The following is a 27,168-nucleotide window of genomic DNA, read 5'->3' as shown; positions in this document are numbered from 1 at the left end:
CCCACTCTGGTTCACTGACAGGAAATCTATGGTTTCTGTTAATATTAAAGCAATACTGTATGTGAAAGGCCTGCTGTACACGTAAATCCTGAGGAGGTAGACCCCCAGGGTCAGAGATATAGATGAAGAGCACCAGTGTTCATTGCCAACATCTTGAAAGGGCAATGGTAACAGGAGCCTGCCTACTACTGTGCTTCCCATTGACAGTATAACCAGGAAGACTGGCAACATTACCAAATACCCATCCCAGATACAAATCATTCTGCGCAATTATAGATAATTACTTTACTCATCCTATAAGTGTTTTATTTTTTCTACACATTACTACTGGGAAATCCTTGCCATGCCACACAGTATAGACTGATTGAAAAAAGTGAGCAAATAGTCTGCATGATAGACACTAATAACTTATTATTTCCCATTTTTTCTTGATTCATTCTTTAGTTTCAAAAAAATTGAAGAGAGATATTTTACTTTTTGAAGATTATATTCTAATTTAGTAAAAGTTTCCATGTAACCTAAAATTTTTGTCTATCAAAAAAAATATTACATTTTATGGTGTGTACTCTTTTAAATTTGTTCTTTAAAAATTTAAATACAAATAAAATCTAAAGTGATTTTATTAAGTGGCGGAAATGAAGTAATCTCAGTTTCTTTGTTTTAAAAATCACTGTACTACCGCAGTTCCCACTGTGGCGCAATGGAAACAAATCCAACTAGTATCTTCGAGGATGCGGGTTTGATCCCTGGCCTTGCTCAGTGGGTCAGAGATCTGGCATTGCCATGAGATATGGTGTAGGTCGCAGATGGGCTCAGATCCTGCATTGCTATGGCTGTGGCATAAGCCGGTAGATGTAGCTCTGATTTGAACACTAGCCTGGGAACTTCCATATGCTGTGGGTGTGGCCATAAAAAATAAAGTCAAATTAAAATAAATTAAATTAAAATCACTGTACTACCAGTTTTTCTAAACTTCAGTACTACTGATGAATTCAGTGAATGGTAGTACTACAGGAGTCGAAGCTATAAACTGTATCAGAATTAAGATGGAATAATTCCAAATCATCTGGAATGTGCTCCAGAGATGAACATAGGTAGCTGAATCTGCATGCAAGGAATCGAAAATACTAATAACTTGAGTTCTCCATATTAACTTTCACATTGGATAAAATGTTTCTTAATGGGTAAGAAGTGAAAGTATAAAAATAAAATATAAAACAATAATAAATACATGGATAATAAAATTGTTTAAGAACTTCCAAAACTAATTTGAGTTTATCTATATGCCACTAACTGCAATAACTGTCTTTATAATTTGAATAAAAATGATTTTTTTTTCAGCGAGGAGTATCTTCTCATACATAATGTTTAGAATTTCCAGCGAATGGGTCATAATAAACAGCAGAGTGGCTAGTAGTTGATTTGAATATTATAAAATTCTCTGCAGACAAGGAACCACCTTTTCAATTGCACCAAGATACATTCATTTGACTGCCTTGTCCTTGGCACAAAATTGACTTTTATAAACTGTGAAAAAAATGCAATGTTGTTATCGGCTGTACAGTAATGAAACTTTTGAAAATGGCAGAAATACCAATGAAATAAGTGCTTTTACATTGAAAGTCACAACCATTCTTTGAATTCTGAAGCTCCATATATTGCATTTTCCTTTTCAGCCAATTTGCTATAATGTAACTGGGAATACTGGACAATTGAATTATCCATGCATGAGTGCCTCATTTGGTTTTGCTGGTTGTAGACTCCGGGAGGGTGTCCAGCTGACAAGCCACAGGGGATAAAATCTAGCTCACACTCTGCTTGCCAAGCTGTGAGCTCTGGCGTATGACTGCATCTGCCCAGAGGAAGTGGCACGTTGCAGTAATTAACACAAAGACATCTATTTTCTTAAGATGCATCATATGGGGCTACATTTACCTGGAGGGTACCATTTCTGCACTGTATAAACATTCCCTTTAGACCACTGAAATATTTGTAACTAAAAGAGTTTAATTTAACCTCCACTTTTCTCCAGATCAATTTCTTAAAGGGAAAATCACCCAGTATTTTGTTAAAAATTCTTTCAACTTTTTTGCTTCCTGTCTAAATCATATACATAGGTAAAGAATCAAATAATATAGGTTTCTTCCCCATCCCACCAATTTTGGAACATCACTTTTAAATCACTATTTTTGACACTTCTAGTGAATAACTTCATATCAATATTTCTTTACAATTTCACATTTCACATTACTCATTGTATGATAGATGAAAACATGCTTTCTAATGCATTAAAATTTTGATAGTTGTTTTTGTTCAGTTCTTTATTTGCCTCTTGAGTATCTGACCTTCTCCCGATTGAGAGACATCTATCCGTCTTAAAGAATATACAGATTTGTTGCAGGAAAAAAAAAAAAAAAAAAGGTGGGGCAATGAGAAAGAATAAGGTAATAATCAGCTTCTTATCTGTCAAGTAGGATTATCCAAAATGACTATCGTCTTGAGATCCATACAATTGTCTTAAAAATTTCTACATTGATTTAACCTCTTCCTTCTCCCATCCTTGCATTTTTCTTTAGCATGTCAATACAGACTTCTCCAAATGAATAGAAGAAATATACCTGCTTATTGTAATAGCTCAACAATAAAGGTACAAGAAGGAGAGGATGACATCTGGAAAATATCCTCATTGGATTCTGGGTGTTAATGGAAGGGGAACAGTGAAAGGGAGGTAGGAAAACAAGGTAGTTAGACAACTACATTTCCTGGAAAGGAGTTACATTAGAAATGCAGTGGAGACAATAAACACAGAATGGACTTTTATCCTTGGCTCCTTTAGTAAAGAGAATGACCTCTCCAAGATATGGACATCCTAATCCTCAAAACCTGTGAAGGTGTTACCTTACTTTGCTGATATGACTAAATTAAACATTTTGAGATGGAGTATGTATCCTGGATTACCTCTGGGGAACCAGTGTAGTTACAATGGTCCTTATATAAGTAGAAGCAGAAAGAAGAGAGCAAGAGATGTAAACTTGTTATTCTGCTGGTTTTGAAAATGCAGCAAGGAGCCAAGAGCCAAATAATGCAGGTGGCCCCATGCCTAAAGAAGTGGTAACAGAACATTCTCCTGAGAGCCTCCACAACAAATGCGAATCTGCTGACACCCTGATTTTAGTAAAGTGAAACCTATTTCAGACATCTGACCTCTAGAATTGTAAGGTAATGATCTTGTGTTGTTTTAAACCACTAAGTGTGTGGTAATGTGTTACTGTAGCAATAGGATAGCAATACAGTTCCCTTTGGAACACTAGCAAAGACTGCATGGCCACCCTCCTGCCACATCACTGTAGCACTGCAGCATCTTACTCAGACAAATGAAGTCTGAAATTAGGTTTTCCGAACACTTTATTTGTGGCACAGATGCTAAATAGGTAAGTAATGGATCTTCCATGAGGACTCTCAGATGAGATATTCCACATCAGAACCTAGGCAAGATGCGCCAGATCACCTGGAAGGATGCACAATGTGGCTGCATGTTACAGGCTTCAGCCAGAGGGACCCAAAGTGGGGTCATATCAACCAGGAAGAGAGCAAAACTCTGAGGAAAAAAAAGCAGATTCTACACTTCAGCAACTATAGAATCAGAACAGCAATCAAACTAGGTGGGGGGCTCAGGAATAAAAAAGAAGAATAGTTTATACATATAAGTTATGATTCAGATGTGCTTATGATAAAAGTACAGCTACTTTGACTAAACTCCATCTCTTTCTATCCATACATCTTCTAATAATTATACTGGCATCCATATTCTCTATTCTAATTACCTATGCTTCTTCAAATAACTTATAGCATTTAATGTTCTGTAAACCACACAATCTTTTGCTCTACTATCTTTAGATAAGAACTTCAACATCTTTCTCATTGTCTTCACTTCATCTCCTAAAATCTTTATTTTCACATCTTCTGCTAGCAGAGTTTTCTATAATTGATTCTAGAAATTAAAACTAATAACATGGGAGTTCCTGTTGTGGCTCAGGGGGTTAGAAATCTGACTAGTATCCATGAGGATGTGGGTTTGATCCCTGGCCTTGCTCAGTTGGTTAAAGGATCTGTTGTTGCTGTGAGCTGTGGTGTAGGTCACAGACATGGCTCAGATCTCGTGTTGCTACAACTGTGGCCTAGGCCAGCAGCTGTAGCTACAATTCAACCCCTAGCGTGGAAATTTCCATATGCCACAAGTATGGCTGTTAAAAAAAAAGAAATAAAATAAAGCAAATAACATTATACAGATAATTTTGAACATATAAGATTTATTGAATACAGTGCCAAGTTAAAATATAATTATATTGCATTTTAATGTGACCCTAATTCTGAACGTTCATATTATCCAACAGATAACACCTGAAGCATCGAATTCAAGCGAATGTCCATTCATCATCATTTGATGCTTTTCAAAATTCTCATCCTGCTACTTCTTTTCAAGGGCTGCATTCACGTGTGGTTTTAGGACTTCTCTTTCTTTCTTCTAGGTTAGATCCAAAGTTCATTTTCACATCTTCCTTTTTGGTTTAATGTCATGTTTTGTTGGAAATAAACTCTCCATTGAATTCCTTAGTAAAAATGCATGCAAGAAACCTAGTGAATTCACCCAATGGAAAATGTCTTTATTGTTTCTTTTCTTTTAATTGTTTCACTTTGGACAGAATTCTAGATAGAAAATAATTTTCTTAAATTTTCTTACTGAAAGTTAAAAACATCAATCCATTGTCCTCTCAGGCTTAATGCTATTGATAGGATATCTGATACTATTCTTTTTCCAGTTTCACTTTTACTTAAATTTTTTATTTGTTTGTTATTGTTTTACTTTACTTATCTTTAGTACTTTTAATATCCTAACAGAAGATTTTAGGTGTTCCCTTAAATTTATTTCCCAAATTTTTCTGTTTTTTCAGTTTCACAAAGTGCACATTTACTGCACAAGGCTCTGAGTTGACTCTTAATTTGAAGACTGATTTCCCTCAGACTCAGAAATTTCTCTTTCTGTAATCTCTTTGACAATTTTATCTTAGTAAGTTTTTCTGCCTTCTCAAAAATTTTGATTAATCTAATACTTTACCTCCTAAACTGATTCCTTATATCTCTTTCCTCTCTTCTGTTTCATCTATTTTTTCCCTACTTAACTCAGTTTTCCTCAATTTCATGCTCAAATTTTCTATTGATTTATGACCTTATTTGTAAAATAAGAATAGTTTACAAGTAAGAATAGTTTACAAATCATAACTATTAGCTTGATGAATTTTCACAAAATAAGAATAGTTTACAAATCATAACTATTAGCTTGATGAATTTTCACAAAATAAATACACCTATGCAACTATCACACTGGTCAAGAAATAGACTCATCTTCCAACGCTGAAGTCCTGGTTTTATCCCCTCCTAATCACTAACCTTTCATATGTAAACAGCACTGAGATTTTTAACAGCAAATATTACTTAGATCTGGGTCATAAATTAATCAATTTGAGACAAAATATGTATTCTTTTACTCAATATAATTTTATTAAATTAAAACATTTCATTACTTTAATGTAGTTTATTAATTCTCTGATAACAAACTACTTGCTTAATACTGTGATCAGCATGTGCATATGAAGAATGTACCCATGGCCAAGGAAAGCATCATCCAAAAAACCTGAGGGAATTTTTGCAAACAGGGCTACAAACAGAGCCTGTCCTTTCTATACACTGCCCAGCGTGTGACTGGCACATCATACATATCAATTGAAAGAGTAGCAAATTTTGTGTCAACAACACTGGAAAGTTAAAATGAGCTTTTTTAGAAAATTTTAAATAAGAGCAAATGCAATTCAAAAAAAAAATAAGTTACTATGAAGATAACCATCAATGAAACTACAGCTATAGACAGAAGTCAAATTCTCTTAACACAAACCATCTGCTAGAATATGAGAAAGAAGTTCTTAATCAACTGTGGAAGGTAAATTGGAATCTCTACTTTGAAGAATAACTTGATATTGTTAAATAGACTTGAAATGTACACAGCCAAGGGCTGAGAGATACTGATCATAGGTATAAATCTTACAGGAACTCTGGGTCCTCTAAGATGTGTCATCAGCAGGACAGAAATACAATTTAGATCAGTGCAGAATTATTCTAATAGAGAAAAATGAGAACAATTCAAAGGTCTAGTTTTGGTAAATAATTTAAAGTTATGATTCAATCCAATAACAAAATAATATATAGAAGCTAGATTTATAATATGTATTCATGTGGATAATTCTTGAAAATATTCTGTTAAATGAAAAATGTGAAAGGAACTACTACAAATTCAGAGTACAATGGCTCTTAAGTCTTTAAAACAAATACATTCAATATATATCATAGATTCATTTATATGAAGTAAAATTTATAAAAAGGACCAAAATATGTATAGTAAATATATGTTAGTGAGCTCCTCTATATAAAAAGGAAGGTAAATGCCTTGGGGAGGAGGGCAGGTAAAAATTAAGTCTTCAACTTTATCTGTAATGTTTTATTTCTATCACACAAAAACAGTTAAAGAAATAATTAAACAAAGGAAACTGGCAAACTGCTATTGTTTTTAAATCATGTTTGGGTTCATAGATATTTGCTGCTTCATATTTGTCTATTTTTCTGAATTTATACTATTAACCTAATGTTTATAATTTAAAATTTAAAAAATATATATTATGGAAAGATACTCTTTGTATTAGTATTATTTATTTTACTATTAATATTTTTAATAATATTAACAGTATAGGACAAACCTCAATATGTAAGAATAAGATGATGGTTTGAACTATGTCATAGTCATGCAAAGGTAAATAGCTTTTAAATGATATTATAAGGAATCACCTAGTGACAATGAAAGGTCTTCACAGTATATCATATAGCTGGCCACCCCTCTAAAACTTAACTGGCACCGAGAGCACTGAGAATTTTTTGTTTGTTTGTTTGTTTGTTTTACTCTTGTTTGTTGTTGACAGCTACTCTGAAAAAAAGGTGTGTGGGAAGCAGGCAATGGAAGGTAGTAGGTATTGAAAGATTGAATCAAAAAGAAGTTATACATTATTTCCCCATATTCCAGGGGTGGAAAATCTCTCGTTGACTTTGTAAAAACAGTGTCCTTCTTATGGCCTGGATAGATTATACTTTTGTGTTTTCTAAAGCTCTTGACAGATGTTCCAGTTCTACTATGAAAGATTTTTAGAGTTATAAGATAGAAAGGAAATGAATACTCTGAAAAGACTAGGATGAAGGGGCATCTATTCAGAATAGTACTTACACATTACTCCATCTTGATGATAGAAAAATAGCTTCTCTATGGCCAGAGGAATGCGAAGATTAATGGAGAAAATCATAAGTTGTCACCCCAAACTCCAGGTTCTCTGCCTGAAACACCCCAGCAGATGTACCAGGGCAGGTGATACACATGTAAATGTGGTTTGATGCTGTTAATGATTTAGAGCCTAGGCTGCTGATCACCTGGTTATAACATGAACTGCTTCAATTTCTAGCCTGTTATTTGAGACTCCACATGTCCCTCATCATGCTGCAATAGGAAAGATCTACTAATTAAATCTCAGGATACTTAAATTCTGGGAAACCAATGTGTACCTCTCCATAAATGATTTTTGAGGGAGGGAAACTGCCTGCTGCAAAACCAGTCCCTTGTTTGGAGAGTCATCTCTTACTCATTTGGAAATTTTTAATCCTACCTTTGCTGAAAATTTGTAGCATATATGCAGTTTATACTTTAAGAATTTTCTTCTCTCCTATTAGTCTGTTGATCAATTCAAATTCAATATCTTAATAAGATTGTGCTTCTGCTATTAGAAATGTGATATGATTCAATGCTGATACTTCAAATACATAATGTTAACTCCTATGGATACAGGTTTATTTAGCATACCAGGGAAGAGAAAGACTTATTCTAACCAAATATAATTTGGGGTACATGATAGGCTTTCAGTAAATTAAGAACTCCATGAAAAAGATAGCATTTGAACTGACTCAGAAAAAATATTAGAGTACCACATATAGGCAACACTGGAATAAAGGCAAAAAAGGAGGGGAAGCATGTTTGTGAAATAAACAGTTCCAATTTTTCTGAATGTAAACAAGGATGGCTTCTTATTTCCCTGTGTATAACCACGGGATTTTTTTTTTATTGTAGACTTCTTCTCCCTTTATTTATTTTTATTTATTTTTTCTCTTTGAGCCACAACACCAGCATATGGAAGTTCCCAAGCCAGGCATCAAATATCCACTGCCTTGGCCTGGGGATCAAACTGGCAATGCCACAGAGACAAACCAGATCATTAACCTGCTGTATCACAATAGGAACATAGGATTTTAAAGTCTTTCTAATAGTTTAAAAATCTTTAGGACATTTAGTGGGCTTGTCTTAAGCATATAGAGCCTTTCTAAATATATATTCATCTAATTGGCAAATAAATCACTTTACATTTATCTAATTGTGTGCTCTATAATTTTCAAAGTCTCCTTAATGATTATTTTGGGGCAATGTTATTCATTTTATACATGAGGACACTGGCATTAAAATATGAGATATGTATGTGTTATTCTCAACATTTAGTTTAATATTTATTGCTGTTATGTAGAATTCTACTGAAGAACTGTGCATCAATACATTTACCCATTCTACTGTTTGTTGGCATGTGCATAGTTTCAACTTTGGGGCAATTACAAACACCCCTGACATCAACACTCTTAGATTTGTATCCTGGTATACAATATTACCTAAGAATGAAATCAAGGGGTTTTAGGGTATTCATATTTTCAACTTTATGAAAAATCACCACAATGTAAAATGTTTAGAAGGAAAATAAAACAAAAACAATCTTACAATTTCAAATCTTAGCCAGGAATTTATGTCAGGGTATCAGTGTGTTGAAAACTTTGATAATTATTTCGAAAGTGACCTTCCTAAGTCACATGACTAGCAGCTGTCAAAGATAGAACTTGGGACTTTTTTAACTCCAAGTCCAGTAGTTAAAGTGAGTCCAATTCCTCCTTAACCAGTAAGTTATTCATATGAATGAAAATCATATCAGGATACAAGGAAAATCAAAATGTACCTATTAATTCAGAGTGGTATTGAGCCAGTTATGATTCATTCGAATCATTTTCTTTTAACCTAAACGCAGATATACTTTGTTTTGGAAAAGTAGCATTTAACTAACAAATTAGCCCCTTTATCTTCCTAGCCATGTTTCCTAGGCTGGTAAGCATATTTAGAACAACAAAACGAATTGCTATATTATAGAAAGAAATCCCCATCACTTATTGACCACTGGGGAAAAAGAAGGCTACCTAGGCATTTGATAATTTTTATTTAAAGCGATAAGGCTTATAAAATCATAGGGCGGAAAAAATAGGGATGTTTTACTTGTGGCGGAATTACCAAATAATAGAGTATGACCGAGAACAAAGCCACATTTCAAATAGGTGAATCAATGAACTACGGATTTTTTTTTTTAATGAGAGTATATCATTTCACTAATACGATTTATAGTTTTTCAAGTAAGATTAAATTTAAGAACCTAGGAAACATGTCACTAGCTTTCACACTTAAAAGGCACCTTGTAGTCCTTACTTACTCTTTGTCTTCTTTTATCTTTGCAGAAGATGGCTTTCCAGAAAGCTGGCTAACATCAGACTCATTACTCCGGAAGGCCTTGTCAGTACCATTTGTTCAAAATTAAGGGAAACTGATGTCTGTAAATATTTCTATAAAAGGAAAGGCAAGGAATTTACTTTCTCTGTACAGCCTTGGATAAATATATTGGAAATATAATCTAATTTTACTGGAGATACATTTCTATAGTCTCTTCTGACCAAACTCTTACCCACTCAAACTGCTATTTTCTGTTTAAATTTTTAAGTGTTTGTTTTTAAATGTCTTAACTGTCTCCATATTATAAGTGCTTGTGACATAGTCACAAAGCTTATTATTAGGGGAGAGATTTACATGTGGATTTCAGTAGGTTTAGGTATTTGACTCAAATTCTGTCTGTTTTCTCAGCAATGTTCTGAATATTTCCAAATTCTCATTAATAGTTTTTCTTCCGTTATTGCTCCCAATTAACCTTTATAGTTTCTTTAATACAAAAACATTGCACTTTCTATCATTTGCATTTTTATCTTACTAATAACCTTTTTCATCTCCATCTTTTGATTTCAAATCTAATTATTTTGAGATTACTATCACGTAAATATTGTAAAACCTCTGTTATCAATAACTTCTTTTCATTAAAAATTACAATTTACCTTATCATTGTTCATTGCTCAACATCCTGTTATATGCAGTGACCCTGATTGGCTTTGTAAACTTGCCTGCTATTTCAGAAGTCTTAGCCCATAATTCTCTAAATATAGCCTCATGGCACTAGGTGAGTTTTGATTTAGTCAAGGAGAAGAGTTTTATGCCCAGCAATATGAACTCAAAATTTAATTTTTTTCACTTAAATGTCTGTAAATATATGTCAGATCAAAGCAGCATTATTCCCATATTTGTAAACATATATACACACGTGCAAGGAAGACTTTTGAAGCATAATAGTAGCCATATCTAGTTATTTTCCAGGAATTATGCTAATCTCATTGAAGTAAAGAGGATTATTTTATTTAGTTTTTGCAAATCTCCATGCCTTATGCTCTATGACTTGCCCCATTTTACAATTATTTGTGTTCTGTATGTAAATGTAAACTTTACATTATTTGTGTTCTGCTCCTCCACTCATTTACTACTCTAAATGTACTTCTACTTCTCTTCTTTCTTCCCATACTCTCCAGTATTCCTCCATTCCCCAACTCAAGTACAAGCACACAATTCCACAAACTATCTACACATGCTCCCACCTCAAGGTCATTGCACGCTTATTCCATTATTTCAAAATTTAAGGATCTGGAACAAAATCCACTTACAAGTGTCTTTTATTGAACTAATATTTGTATCATTCCATAGTTTGAAAAAGATATGCCATTACAACATATTGTTTGGAAATACTATAAATGATATCTCAAAGATATCTCCCTGCAAAAAGCAAGGGTCATTTACCATCACAAAAAAATTACAACAAAGAAGAAACTCAAATTGAATACAGCCATCCCATTAAATAAGATTTTAACCCCTGACAATTATTAGATCTTGACTGATAAAAGCAAGTTTTATTTTCCTATCTAGGAAGTCATCCTCTTAGTGTTATTTTTTAACAAAAATGACAATAAAATTGACATAACAAATCATCATTCTGCATAAGATTTAGCTCTGTGATAAAAAATATGATGTTATACATGCAACAATGATAATTCAAAAAGTCAATCGTATGCTATTTAATTTATTACTGTACATTTTTAGAAATAGTTATTATTTACATAATTCCTAAATTGTTTTTACAGAAAAGCTAGAAGTGAAAAAATCCTTTGTCAAAATCATGGAAGGTTTCCTTTGTACAATATTTAACTACTTTTTTCAAGGATATTTGAAAAAGCAATTTGGGTTAACTGATGGCTACTTTAGAAACAGTTCCATGGTTTTGTTTTGAATTCTTTTTTCCTTTTGCAAATTTCTCCTGTGATTGCACAGTCAATACAGTTTAATTTATTGGTTACTATAATGACTGGTGAAAAACAGAATTTTTTTTTTCCTTCTTGAGGTACAATCTTATAATAGTAGAGGATAAGAAATTATATTCTGTTAAAATCCATACACTATTTCCGATAGAGGTCTTTTCATTTGAACTTAGATAAAATTACTTTATTGTGAAAACACCTCATATTTGTTTCTAATGCTGGCTAAATAATTCAAAACTAACTAAATCATAACTTCCAAACTCAATCAGAAGTGCACTTAAAATATATTAAGAACATCTATATGTTGATAATTTAACAAAAAAACCCAATTATTTCTATGACACATTTTTTTCTTCATGGTAAGTAAGAATTTTAAACACTGAATTGGAACTTTTTAATAATAATATTGTGGACTTATATGAACTATCAAAATGTAATCATCTAATTCAGAATTGTCCTTTAGAAATTTACTCAGAAAAGAATAAATCCTATTCAAACAATATTGTTAAAACTTAAAAATATTTCAGAAGTATTCTTTTGGGTTTATAGGCAAAGCAATAAAATTAACAAGAAACAAAAACCAATCTTCCACTTTAAAAGTAAGAATACAACTTTCATTGTTCTTTTTGTTTCTACTTTCTTCCTATCCTTATTCCATCCATCCCATTTTCTTGGATTCTTCCAGCCTCAGCCTTAAAAGAGTTTACCTTGTGGACTTATATGAACTACATGAAATATAATGACTGAAGAAAATTAATAAACATACAGTAGTTACATGATAGATATGGTTAATAACATGATTAAAAGTAATAATATAATTAGATTTCCAGAAGTCAAAGTCTGCTTGTATACCCTATCCAAGAAGCAGTGTAATACAGTGAATGAATCTTTGCTTTTACCTCTAATTGTTCTAATAACCTTCAGATATGTTTTAAAGCTAAGTTAAAAGACATAAGTCAAAGTACTCTGCAAACTACAAAAGACAATTATCAAAGCAATAAAACAGCAATACAAAGCCAGCACTTAAACTTAGAATTTCATGTAGAAAGCTATCATCTCATCACATGAAATATTTTTGAAAATATCTTCAAAACCTCCACCTTAGGATCTGGTGTTGCTGTGAGCTGTGGTGTAGGTCACAGACAGCTCAGATGTGGCATTGCTGTGGTTGTGGTGTAGGCCAGCATCTACAACTCTGATTTGACCCCTAGCCTGGGAACCTCCATTGCCAAGGATACAGCCCTGAAAAGACAAAGACAAACAAACAATCAAAAAAACCTCTACCTTAAAAGATGAGAAGATTTTGAAGAAAACAAATACAAAATGACATTTAGATGAACAGTACTTCAGGGAGGGAGACTGATTCCAAAAGTTAGAAATAATGAAACAGATGATCCTGGACCAAGTATTCAGCAAAGTTAATGAAACTAGAAAAACAAAGTTGGCATGAACTGTTTGTAATTTATGAACCATTTTAGAAGAATCAATTTAAATCTTTTATTTCTTTCATCAGCGTCTTAAACTTTTCAGAGTACAGGACTTTTTCTCTTTTGGTAGGTTTTTTTGTAGGTATCCTATGTTTTTCTGATGTGATGGTAAATGGGATTGTTTCCCTAATTTCTCTTTCTGATCTTTCATTGTTAGTACATAGAAATGCAATTGATTTCTTTTTTTATTTTATTTTTTTAAGGCCATACATGTGGCATATGGAAGTTCCCAGGCAAGGGGTCAAATCAGAGCTGTAGCTGCTAGCCTATGCCACTGCCACAGCATTGTGGGATCCAAGTCATACTTGTGACCTCACAGCACACAGAAATTCTGGACCCAGATCACAGTAATGCTGGATCCTTAACCTACTGAGTGAGGCCAGGGATCAAACTTGCATCCTCATGGATACTAGTCAGAATCATTTCCACTGTGCCACAATGGGAACTCCAAAATGGAATATATTTCTGCGAACTGATTTTGTATACTGCAGCTTTATCAAATTCATTGATTCACACAGTTTTCTGGTAGTATCTTTAGGATTTTCTCTGTAGTATCATGTCATCTGCAAAGAGTGTTGTTTTGCTACTTCTTTTCTAATTTGGATTCCTTTTATTTATTTATTTATTTTTTTTTACAGCTGCACTTGTGACATATGGAAGTTCCCTGGTTAGGGGTCAAATTGGAGCTGCAGATGTAGGCAGATGCCACACCCAAAGCAACACTGGATCCAAGCTGCCTCTGTGACCTATGGTAATGCTGGATATTTAATCCACTAAGGGAAGCCTGGAATTGAATCCACATTATCTGAGAGACAGCTTCAGGTGCTTAATCCAATAAGCCACAACAGGAATACCAAATTCCTTTTTATTTTTTGTAAGATGCTGATGAAAGAAAGCAAAGATGACAGAAATAGATGGAAAAATATACCATGGAAATGAGAGTAGTCAACATTGCCAAAATAACTATACTACCATGGGGATCTACAGACTCAACATGATCCATATCAAATTACCTATGGCATTTTTCATAAAACTAGAACCAAAAAATATTAAATTTGCATGGAAACATAAAAGACCCTAAATAGCCAAAGCAATCCTGAGGAGAAAAAAAATGGAGCTGGAGGAATCAGGCCCCCTGATGTCAGACTATAGTACAATAGTACAGTCATCAAAACAGTATGACACTGGCACAAAAACAGAAATATAGATCCATGGGACAGGATAGAAAGCTCAGAAAAAAAACCATGCTTTGGTCACTAATTTATGACAAAGGAGGCAAGAATATACAATGGAGAAAGATAGTCTCAATTAATTGGTGCTGGGAAAAGTGGACAGCTACATGTAAAATAATGAAATAAGAAACATAAATATAAGACTGGATACTATGAAACTCTTAGAGGAAAACATAGGTAGAACACTCTTGGACATAAACTATTGCAGTATTTTCTCAGATCCACCTCCTAGAATGATGAAAAAAATAAATAAACAAATGGGACCTAATTTAACTTACATGTTTTTGCACAGCAAAGGAAACCATAAACAAAAATGTAAAGACAATCCACAGAATGGGAGAAAATATTTGCAAATGATGGACTGACAAAGGGCTAATCTCCAAAATATACAAACAATTCCTACAGTTCAATATCAAAACAACAAACAACCCAATCAAAAATGGGCAAGACTTAATAGACATTTCTCCAAAGAACACATATAGATGGGAAAAAAACATGAAAAGATGTTCAACATCATTAATTATTAGAATAAGGCAAATCAAAACTACTATGAGGTACCACCTTACACCAGCCAAAATGACCATCATCAAAAAGTCTACAAACAGTAAGGATTGGAGTGGGTACAGAGAATAGGAAACCATCTTACATGGTTAGTGGGAATGTAAATTCATGCAATTGTTAAACAAAACAGTTTGGAGGGTCCGCAAAAAACTAAAAATAGAACTAACATATGACCCAGCAATCCCATTCCTGGGGCCTCTATCTGGAGAACACCATAATTTGAAAACATACTTACATCCCAAAGTTCATAGCAGAACAATTTACAATTGCCAAAATGTGGAAGCAACTTAAATGTCCATCTACAGGAAAATGAATAAAGAAGATGTGGAAATTCATTCTCAGAATTGATTTTAGTAAAGCTCATTTGTACTCCTTTTTGGGTGTGTAATAAAGTTCCATGGGCTTGTTCACTTTCCTCTATTTCTCACTGACCAATTCCAAAGAAAAAGAACAATTTAACACAGTGAACTGGTCACTGGCTGTTGCTATGTAAATGGCTTCTCACTGGCTGTATCAAGATTCATTTGGTTTGATTCTCCTTTGCATCAAAGTTCTTCTAAAGCTAACTTCACAGCCAAATATTTGGATAAGTGATCAACAGAACATTACCGGAAGTCTTTATGTATCTTGTCTGTGCACTGTCATCTTTTTCCATAAGTGTAAGATGAGGTGTGAATACTAATTCAATAACTAGCACAATCCATTACTGGATCAATTACCACTGTTGTATTGTTATTATCAAGCTCAAGTCCAGAATCATCAGGTGTTTTGGTTCATTTGTTACTAGGTCCTGCTTCCTGATTACTACGTATGGATGCATTACTACAGTGAGAACTGTCGCCATTATCTTCTATTCCACTACCATTTTCAATCTGCTATTTTTTTGCCACACTGATGGCCTGTTCATGGCCTGTATCTTCAGTCCTTCCTAAATGCTATGACTCAATGCTTGCTGATAATTGTGCATGTTGATCCTCACTAATACTTTTTCTTGATGAGCCTCATACTCATCACAACTTGGATAAATTTTACTGATTTTTAGTGCACCACAGTTTGTGTCTGGTCTTAGCGATCTTTTGGAAACTAGCTTTTTCCAACAGGTAGGGCGTTCTTAACTGCCACCTCTGAGAGCTGTGATAATGCAGTGAGCACAAAAACAATTGACACTCCTTTGTAGTCATGGCATTCTTCAACATATCCAAACAAATTGGGCATATTAATTCACTGTGTAGACTTTGAGGTGAAACCACAATTTCCTAGCCATCATTATTGCCTCCTTGGGTGTTCATTGTAATTCATATAAACTGAGTTCCCCTGTTTGCTTAATGGTTGAGTTTCATTTGTCTGCCCAGCTTGAGACATTGTGGCGCCTGCCCCAGCCAGGGCTAGGGTGAGACATGGGAACAAGATGCTGTGGCCACGCAATATCTCATTTCTATAATAATGATATGCTCTATGTATTATCTTTCATTCCATAAAAACTTGTCCTGAAGTGCTCTGTTACTTTAAAATGCTTTGTTACCATTGGAAATATAGTGTTCCTATGTTTCTAAATTATTGGTGTTTATGGGATAGCAGAAGAGACTCTTTACTGCTCATATTAAAAACTTATGACAGGGTTGTTTGGGTTTTTTTTTTTTTTTTTTTTTTGGAGTTGGGAGAGGAATACGAATCATTTATTTATGTTGAGAAAAAAAAAAAAAAAACACATTTTAAAAAATTGTCCATGAAGGAGTTCCTGTCATGGCTCAGTGGTTAATAAACCTATTATCCACAGTCGCAGGTTCAATCACTGGCCTTGCTCAGTGTGTTGAGGATCTGGCATTGCTGTGAGCTGTGGTGTAGTTTGCAGACATGGCTTGGATCCCATGTTGTTGTGGCTGTGGTATAGGCCGGCAGCTATAGCTCCGATTTGACCCCTAGTCTGGGAGTCTCCATTTGTCATGGGCGCAGCCCCAAAAAATACAAAAGAAAAATAAAAAATAAAATAAAATAAAATCATCCATGTGATGTTAAACTGATTTGTAATCACATAGGTGCTCCATTAATATTGTATATGTGAAGAAATACCCATTTGGCTTTTGAATCTACATAGAAAGTGATGATCTACTTGTCCAAGATTAAGCTTTATAGGCTTCAATTAAGAATGAGTTATTGGTGTGTTGGTACATGTGCATCATATGAGATAGAGCAAGGCAGAGTTAATAAAGCATATAGATTGTTACAGTATTTGTAAATTATCATGCCTATTTAATTTTTGCTATAATAAAATGTTATATATCACCTTATAAATTCTCTTCAGTTTAATTCTTAGTATTAGTCTAATTTATAACAGAAATATGTGAACTATATTTTTTTTCTTTTCAGAGATATCTATTTTTAATTTACTCAACACTTATAAGCATCAGCAGAACATCTCCTATGCACATGGCAACATATCAAACAATGGGGATGCAGAGATGAATAAAACAGTATCCATATTAAAAGAGCTAAAAATCAACCAGTGAAAATAAAAATAATGAGATAGTCTAATATGCTAGTGTCATTACTAAACTCTAATTAGGCAGAATACCTATTGAAACACAGAAGATTTTGTGGGAATCAGAAAACTTTCCTGTTGGTGAGAAAACCTAAGTTGAAACTTGATATGCCCATTTTTCTTAACAATTTTTATTCACTTCTCAAATTAAAATGAATTAAAAACCCCATGTTTATTCAGCAGGAAAAGAAATGCAAATTATGCTGGTGAAGACTTGTGACAATTAGGCTACAGAGTGAAGAATGGCTTAATAGATTTATATTTTCTCTAAGAACTCAGGAACAACATTATTTTCTCATTCTCAAATTTCTATGATTTTTCAATAACAAGCCAGAGAAATTAATAATACATGTGAAATGTTGGAGTCAGCTAGAAAGGGAACAAGAAGGATGCAAAAATTAGCATACTTATAGCAAAGAAAGCAAACTATTATAAAAAAGTTTGAGAGTAGAAAAATATTTATTTTGAAGAAGAAAGAATTTAAAAAATGAAGATATGGCTAAATAAGGCTAATAAATATAAAATAAATAATTATTTTAAAAATTCCATTGGTTCAAGTAATTAAAGATATATTTTTTCTTTTTTAAAAAAGTGTTTAAGTATAGTTTATTTACAGTGTTGTGATAAATTCTACTGCACAATAAAGTGATTCAGTTATATGTGTATACATATCCATTCTTTTTCAGATTTTTTTTTTTCCACTTAGACCATAAAGGAATATTGGATAGAGATATCTGTGCTATACAGTGGGTCCCCACTGGCCAATCGTTTCATATATGACAGTGTGCATATGACAATCCCAACCCTCCTAGGTCATCCCCCCCACCCACCTGTCCCCTTTGGTAAATGTTAAGTTTGTTTTCAAAGTCTATGAATCTGTTTCTGTTCTTAAAATAAGTTCATTTGTATCCCTTTTTGTAGATTCCACATATAAATGATATCATATGATGTTTGTTTTTGACTGTCTAAATTCACTCAGTATAATAATCTCTAGATCCCTCCATATTGCCGCAAATGACATTTTTCATTATTTTTATGGCTGAGTAATATTTCACTGTATCTATGTACCAATCTTCTTTATTCATTCCTCTGTTGATGGGAATTTAAGTTGCTTCCATATTTTGACAATTGTAAATGGAGCTGCTATGAATTTGTGGTGCACGTATGTTTTCAAATTATGATTTTCTCCAGATAGAGGCCCAGGAATGGGATTGCTGAATCACATGGTAGTTCTATTTTTAGTTTTTTCAGGAATCTCCATATTGTTTTCCACAGTGGTTGCACCAATTTTCATTCCCACTAACCATGTAAGAGGGTTTCATTTTCTCCACACCCTCTCCAGTATTTATTGTTTGTAGACTTTTTGATGAAGGTCATTCTGGCTGGTGTAAGGTGGTACCTCATGGTAGTTTTGGTTTGCATTATTTTAATAGTTAATGATGTTGAACATCTTTTCATGTTTTTTCCCCATCTATAGGTCTTCTTTGGAGAAATGTCTGTTAAGTCTTTTGCCCATTTGATTGGGTTGTTTGTTGTTCTGATATTGAACTATAGGAACTGTTTGTGTATTTTGGAGATTAGTCCTTTGTAAGTCTCATCATTTGCAAATAAGATTGACTTGTGTGTTATTTTTCATCCCTGTCCTGATTCCAGATATGTTTCCAAGTTTACATCATAATGGTATTTACAAAAATATGTTTGTATTGAGAAATTAATCATAGAGGGTTTTTACCCAGGGGAGAGTCATCCCCCAACATCATTGTAATTAAAGCCTATCTAGTTACTGTAAATATTTACCTGTCACTTTTGAAATACTGGGGCCAGCTTGAGGTTCTAAATGTTTACCCCAGTGTGAAAACAAAAGTGTTTATTCAGTTTTTTACCATTTTATTGAAAATATTTAAAATCTGTCTTTACAGTTCTTTTGGTAACCTTCATCATGATATTTGAAAACCATCAAAAACTCAAGGGAAATTTTGTATTCAGTTCCTTTTCTGGTTTAACATTAAGTTGTGTAGATTATTAATGAAAGTGCATTGAATATAACCCTAATTTTGTGGTATAAAAAAAGAAATGACTATAAGTAAGGAGCTTATCTAAAGAACCACATTTAAGAAAATAACATAGAAAGACATGGCTTGTGAGATAGAATTAAGATAGCAGAATAGAAGGACTGGAGCTCATCTTCTCTCAAAAAACAGCAAAATTACAACCAAATGCTTAGCAACCTTCAACCAAATGGACTGGAGACTTTCACAAATATATTCTACTCCAGAAGAAAAAGGGGAGGACACATCAAGAGGTAGGAGGGATGATTACATGACATAAACAATCCCATACCTCCTGGGTAGGAAGCCCACAGACAGGAAAGTAACTGTATCACAGAGACTTACCTACAGGAGTGAGAGTTCTGAGCCCCACGTCAAATCCCCATGCCTGGGGATCTGGCACTGGGAGAAAGAGCCCCTAGAGCATCTATTATTGAAGGCCAGTGGGGCTTGTGCAGAGGAGCTGCACAAGACTGGGGTAAATGGATTCCCCAACCTCGAAAGGCACACACAGACTTTCATGTGCACTGGGTCCCAGGACAAAACAAAGACTCCATAGGAATCTGGGTCAGACCTGACTGCAGTTCTCAGAGGATCTCTTGGGAAAACAGGGGGTGAATGGGGCTCATTGCGTGGGAAGGACATTGGAGGCAAAGCTCTTGGGAATATTCATCAGTGTGCATTTCTCTAGAGGTGGCCATTTTGGGAAAAGTTGGCCCTACACATCAGCACTAAGAACCCCCAGGCCAAACAACAATCCAGGTGGGATCACAGCCCTGCCCATCAATAAACAGGCTGCCTAAAGACCCCCAGGCATACAGCCACCTCTAATCCACACCCAGAGACAAAGCCCCACCCACCAGAGGGATAGGAATTAGCCTACCTACCAGTGGGCAGGCACATATCCCTCCCATCAGCAAGCCTACAGCAAGACCCCTAACAATTTAAGCCACAAGGGGAGCATACAGCAGAAGTAAGAGAGGCTACTTTTAATTATATTGTTTAGAAAAAGGACACCACACCAAAAGCAAATAAAAATGAAGACAGAGAACTATAACACAGATAAGGGAGAAATAAAAAAACATCAGAAAATCAGCTAATTGGTCAGGAGATTATCAGCCTCCAGGAATAAGACTTTAGACTATTGATGTTAAAGATGATGCAAGACATTGGAAATAAACTGGAGGCAAGATTGATAATTTACAGGAAACACAGAGCAAAGAAATACAACATTTAAAACTTAAGCAACCAGAGGTGCAAAATATAATAAATGAAATAAAAAATTCATTAGAAGCAGCCAACAGCAGAATACAGGAGGCAAAAGAATGAATAAATGAAATGGAGGACAGAGGTGGAAATTACTGATGTGGAACAGAAAAGAGAAGAAAAGATTGAAAAGAAATGAAGAGAGTCTCATAGAACTCTGGGAAAAGGTTAAACACATCAACACCTGTATTATATGGGTGCCAGAAGGAGAAGAGAGAGAGAAGGGGACAGAAAAAATATTCAAAGAGATAAAAGCTGAAAACTTCCCTAACATGGGAAAGGAACCAGTTACTCAAATCCAGAAAGCACAATGAGTATTATATAAAATAAGCCCAAGGAGGAACACCCTGAGACACATATTAATCAAACTGACCAAAATTAAAGATAAAGAGAAAATATTGAAAGCAGCTAGGGAAAAGAAACAAATAACATACAAGGGAATGCCAATGAGGTTATTGGCAGATTTTTCAGCAAAAAGTCTGCAGGCAGAAGGGAATGGCATGATGTATTTCACATGATGAAAGGAAAAAACCAAGATTACGTTACCCAGCAAGGCTCTCATTCATATTAAAGGAGAAGTCAAAAGTTTTACAGATAAGCAAAAGCTAGGAGAATTCAGCAGCAACACTAAAACAGCTTTACAAAAAATACTAAAGGAACTTCTCTAGGCAGAAAAAAAAAAAAAAGGCACAACCAGAAACAAAAATAACACAAATGACAAGGCTCACCAGTAAAAGTATATATACAATAAAGACACGAAGTCATCCATGCACAATTATGCCACCAAAATCAGAAATTGTGAGAAGAGGAGGGTATAAATGCAGGACGCTAAAGATGCACTTGCAATTAAGAGACCAACAACTTAAAACAATCTCATATATATATAGACTCTTACGTCAAGACTTCAAAATAACTGCATATCAAAAAACTATAATTCATACACACACAAATAAGAAACATCAACTCAAATATGACGCTAAAGATAGTCATCACACATGCACCCGCATGTTCATTGCAGCACTATTCACAATAGCCAGGACATGGAAACAATCCAAATGTCCATCGACAGAGGATTGGATTCGGAAGATGTGGTATATATACACGATGGAATACTACTCAGCCATAAAAAAGGATGACATCATGCCATTTGCAGCAACATGGATGGAACTAGAGAATCTCATACTGAATGAAATGAGCCAGAAAGACAAAGACAAATACCATATGATATCACTTATAACTGGAATCTAATATCCAGCACAAATGAACATCTCCTCAGAAAAGAAAATCATGGACTTGGAGAAGAGACTTGTGGTTGCCTGATGGGAGGGGGAGGGAGTGGGAGGGATCGGGAGCTTGGGCTTATCAGTCACAACGTAGAATAGATTTACAAGGAGATCCCGCTGAATAGCATTGAGAACTATGTCTAGATACTCATGTTGCAACAGAAGAAATGGTGGGGGAAAAACTGTAATTGTAATGTATACATGTAAGGATAACCTGACCCCCTTGCTGTACAGTGGGAAAATAAAATTAAAAAAAAAAAAAAAAAAAAGATAGTCATCAAACCACAAGAGGAGAGAACAAGAGAAGAAGGGAAGAAAAAAGAGCAAAAAAAAAAAAAAAAAAATCCAAAGCAACTAATACAAATGGGGGTAAGAACATATATGTCAATAATTACCTTAAATGTTAATGGACTAAATGTCCCAACCAAAAGACACAGGCTGGCTGAATGGAAACAAAAATGAAACCCATATACATACTATCTTCAAGAGACCCACATCACTTCTAGGGACACATACAAATTGAAAGTGAGACGATGGAAGAAAATAGTCCATGCAAATCGGAATCAAAAGAAAGCTGGGAGTTCCCGTCGTGGTGCAGTGGTTAACGAATCTGACTAGGAACCATGAGGTTGCGGGTTCGATCCCTGCCCTTGCTCAGTGGGTTAACGATCCGGCGTTGCCGTGAGCTGTGGTGTAGGTTGCAGATGTGGCTCGGATCCCGCGTTGCTGTGGCTCTGGCGTAGGCTGGTGGCTACAGCTCCGATTCGACCCCTAGCCTGGGAACCTCCATATGCCGTGGGAGCGGCCCAAGAAATAGCAAAAAAGACAAAAAAAAAAAAAAAAAAAAGAAAGCTGGAGTAGCAATACTCATATCAGACAAAATAGACCTTAAATTAAAGAATATTTTAAGAGACAAGGAAGGTCACTACCTTATGATCAAAGGACCAATCCAAGAAGTTGCAGCAATTTTAAATATCTACACACCCAACATAGGTTCACAATATATAAGGCAAGTGTTAACAAGCTTAAAAGGAGAAATCAACAATAACACAATAATAGTGGGGGACGTTAACACCCACTTAAGGCAATGGACAGATCATCCAGACAGAAAATCAATATGAAACACAGGCCCTGAATGAAGCATTAGACTAGATGGACTTAATAGATATTTATAGGACATTCCATCCAAAGCAATAGAATACATATTCTTCTCAAGTGCACATGGAACATTCTTTAAGATTGATATTATCCTGGCTACAAATAAAGCCTCATAATTTTAAGAATATTGAAATCATATCAAGCATCATTTCCAACAATGACACTATACGACTGGAAATCAACAACAACCAAAAAACTACAAAAAACACAAACATGTGGAGACTAAACAACATGCTACTAAACAACCAATGGATCGCTAAAGAAATCAAAGAGGAAATTAAAAAATAATTAGAAGCAAATGACAACAAAGATACGACACTCCAAAACCTATGGGATGCAGCAAAAACCATTCTAAGAGGAAAGTTCATAGCAATACATGCCCATCTCAGGAAACAAGAAAAAGCTCAAATAATCAACCCAACTTTACATCTAAAGCAGCTAGAGAGAGAAGAACAAACAAGACCTCAAGTTAGCAGAAGGAACGAAATCATAAAGATCAGAGCAGAAATCAATGAAATAGAAATGAAGAAAACCATAGAAAAGATCAATGAAAAGAAAAGCTGGTTCTTTGTAAAGATCACCAAAATTGATAAATCCTTAGCCAGACTTATCAAGCAAAAAAGAAGAGGACTCAAATCAATAAAATTAGAAATGAAAGTAACTATGGACATCACAGATATACAAAGGGTCATAAGGGACTACTATATGAAACTATATGCCAATAAAATGGAAAAGATGAATGGACCAATCACAAGTACTGAAATTGAAACTGTGATTGAAAAACTTCCAACAAAAGTCCAGGACCAGATGGCCTCATAGGTGATTTCTATCACACATTTAGAGAAGACCTAACACCTATCCTTCTGAAACTATTCCAATAAATTGCAGAAGAAGGGACACTACCATCACCCTGATACCAAAACCAGACAAAGATGCCACAGGAAAAGAAAATTAAAGGCCAATTTCATTGGTGAACATAGATGCGAAATTCCCCAACAAAATACTAGCAAACCAAATCCAACATTACATTAAAAGAATTGTACATCATGATCAAGTCAGATTTACCCCAGGGATGCAAGGATTCTTCAACATCCACAAATCAATAAGTGTGATATACCACGTTAACCAACAGAAGAATAAAAACAATATGATTCTCTCAAGAGATGGAGAAAAAGACTTTGACAAAATCCGACCCCCATTTCTGATAAAAACCCTTCAGAAAGTAGGCATAGAGGGAACCTACCTCAACATAATAAAGGCCATCTATGAAAAACCCACAGCTAACATCATTCTCAGTGGTAAAAAGCTGAAAGAATTCCTGCTGAGATCAGGAAAGGACAAGGATGTCCTCTCTCACCACTACTATTGAACATAGTTTTGGAAGTCCTAGCCACAGCAATCAGAGAAGTAAAAGAAATAAAAGGAATCCAAATTGGAAAGGAAGAAGTAAAACTATCACTATTTGCAGATGACATGATACCATACCTAGAGAATCCTAAAGGCTCTGCCAGAAAACTGTTAGAGCTCATCCAGGAATTTGGCAAAGTCACAGGATACAAAATTAATACACAGAAATTGATGGCATTTCCATATACTAACAATAAAAGATCCGAAAGAGAAATTAGGGAAGCAATCCCATTTACAATTGCATCAAAAAGAATAAAATACCTAGCAATAAACCTACCTAGAGACAAAAGACCTGTACTCTGAAAACTATAAGACACTGATGAAAGAAATCAAAGATGACACAAAGAGATGAAAAGACATACTCTTGGATAGGAAGAATCAATATTATCAAAATGACTATACTACCCAAGGCAATCTACAGATTCAATGCTATTCTTATCACATTACCAAGGACATTTTTTACAGAACTTGAACAAAATATTTCAAAGTTTGTTTGGACGCACAAAAGACCCAGAATAGCCAAAGACATACTGAAAAACAAAAATGGATCTGGAGGAATCAGGCTCCCTGACTTCAGATTATTCTACAAAACAACAGTCATCAAAACTGTATGGTGCTGGCTCAAAGACAGAAATATAGATCAGTGGACAGGATAGAAAGCCCAGAATCAAACCCTTGTGCCTATAGTCAACTAATCTATGACAAAGGAGTCAAGGATATACCTTGGAGAAAAGACAGTGTATTCAATAATTGGTTCTAGGAAATCTGGACAGCCACATCTAAAAGAATGAAATTAGAACCCTTATAACACCATACTCAAGAACAAACTTGAAGTGGATTAAAGACCTACATATAAGAACAGATACTATAAAACTCTTAGAGAAAACATAGGCCAAACACTCTCCAACATAAATGACAGCAACATCTTCTCAGATCCACACCTTAGAGTAATGACAATAAAAACAAAATTTAAAAAATGGGACTTAATTAAACTTAAAAGTTTCTGCACAGCAAAGGAAACCCTAAACAAAACAAAAAGACAACCCACAAAATAGGAGAAAATTTTTGCAAATGAATCAACTTACAAGGGATTAATCTCCAATAAACATCTCCTATGGCTCAATAGCAAAAAAACAAACAACCCCATCAGAAAATGGGCAGAAGATCTAAACAATTCTCCAAAGAAGACATACAGATGACCTGAAAATATATTTAACATCACTAATTATTAGAGAAATGAAAATCAAAACCACTATGAGACACTACCTTACACTGGCCAGAATGGTTATCATCAAAAAGTCTACAAACAATAAGTGCTAGAGAGGGTGTAGAGAAAAAGGAACCCTAGTACACTGCTGGTGGGATTGTAAATTGGTGCAACCACTGTGGAAAACAATGTGGAGATTCCTCAGAATGCTAAAAATAGAACTACCATTTGATCCAGCCTTCCCACTTCTGAGCATCTATCCAGGGAAAACCATGACTTGAAAAGACACCTGTACTCCAATGTTCATTGCAGCACTATTTGCAACAGCCAAGACATGGAAACAACCTAAATGTCCATCAACAGAGGAGTGGATCAAGAGGAAGTGGTACATATACACAATGGAATATATTACTCAACCATTAAAAGGAATGAAATACCGGCATTTTTAGCAACATGGATGGACCTGGAAATAATCATGCCAAGTGAAGTCAGTCATACAGTGAGACACCAACATCAAATGCTTTCACTTATATGTGTAATCTAAGAAAAGGACACAATGAACTTCTATGCAGAACAGATACTATCTCAGAGTCTTTGAAAAACTTATGGTTTCCAAAGGAGACAGGTTGGGGGTAGGAGATGTACTGAGTGTTTGGGATGGAAATGAATATAAAATTTGGTTGTGATGATGGTTGTATATCTATAAAGATAATAAAATTCATTAAGTAATTAAAAAATAAGGGGCCAAAAAAAAGATGTGGCTTTTGAAGAGCTAATTTCAAAATAAAAATTAATGAAACTATGATTGTATATTTCCCAAATAACTAACAAACTAACTAACTAAATAAATAAAATGGGAAATAGGAAATTATTTCCTTCATCTAGCAAATGTCTGTAAAAAAGCACTATAAAGCACTGTCCATTCCTGAAAAATACTGAGATACAAAACAGTTCTTATCTTTAAAGGTAAGCTTTGTTCTCACTGGAAGGGAACACTTTCCAAAGATACATGCTTTCAATATAAGATAGCATATGATAAAGTTTAGGGAATCAATGCAACATCGTAACAGAGTCTGTGTTCTTCTCTTTGCAACAGTAGCAATGGGCTTGGAGGTAAATTCTGATTATTGAGAGCCATCATTAGTAATCCTAGATGCACTGCTAGCCCAGGAATCTAGGGCTGAAACAGTATATGGAATCAGTATGAGGATATCGCCTCAGTGCTGGTTATTGGCTCAATGGAGCATGTGAGAAAGGCTAACATAATTAAAATGAAGGGAAGGGATGGTGAAGAGGTGTTTATCACTTTCCCTACTGAAGAAGTGAATCAGGCCACTTGCAAT

At 34.6% G+C, this 27,168-nt stretch overlaps 1 long non-coding RNA gene and 1 pseudogene across 1 annotated transcript in view; both read right to left on the bottom strand.

Annotated features, from left to right (window-relative positions):
- LOC110257017 overlaps positions 4,314 to 27,168 on the bottom strand; it is a 143,178-nt gene continuing 120,323 nt past the window's right edge. Inside the window, exons 2-3 of the long non-coding RNA XR_002339166.1 lie at positions 9,663 to 9,792; positions 4,314 to 4,610 (exon numbers count right to left, since the gene is read on the bottom strand). This is a non-coding gene — a long non-coding RNA (uncharacterized LOC110257017). The remainder of the gene's footprint in view (positions 4,611 to 9,662; positions 9,793 to 27,168) is intronic.
- Positions 15,278 to 16,279, bottom strand: LOC100153763 (annotated as a pseudogene).

This window comes from Sus scrofa, chromosome 1, assembly GCF_000003025.6.
Source record: "Sus scrofa isolate TJ Tabasco breed Duroc chromosome 1, Sscrofa11.1, whole genome shotgun sequence".
Taxonomy (NCBI): Eukaryota; Metazoa; Chordata; class Mammalia; order Artiodactyla; family Suidae; genus Sus; species Sus scrofa.
The sequence above is the reverse complement of the archived record's forward strand: the minus strand, read 5'-3'. Positions and strand labels throughout refer to the sequence as shown.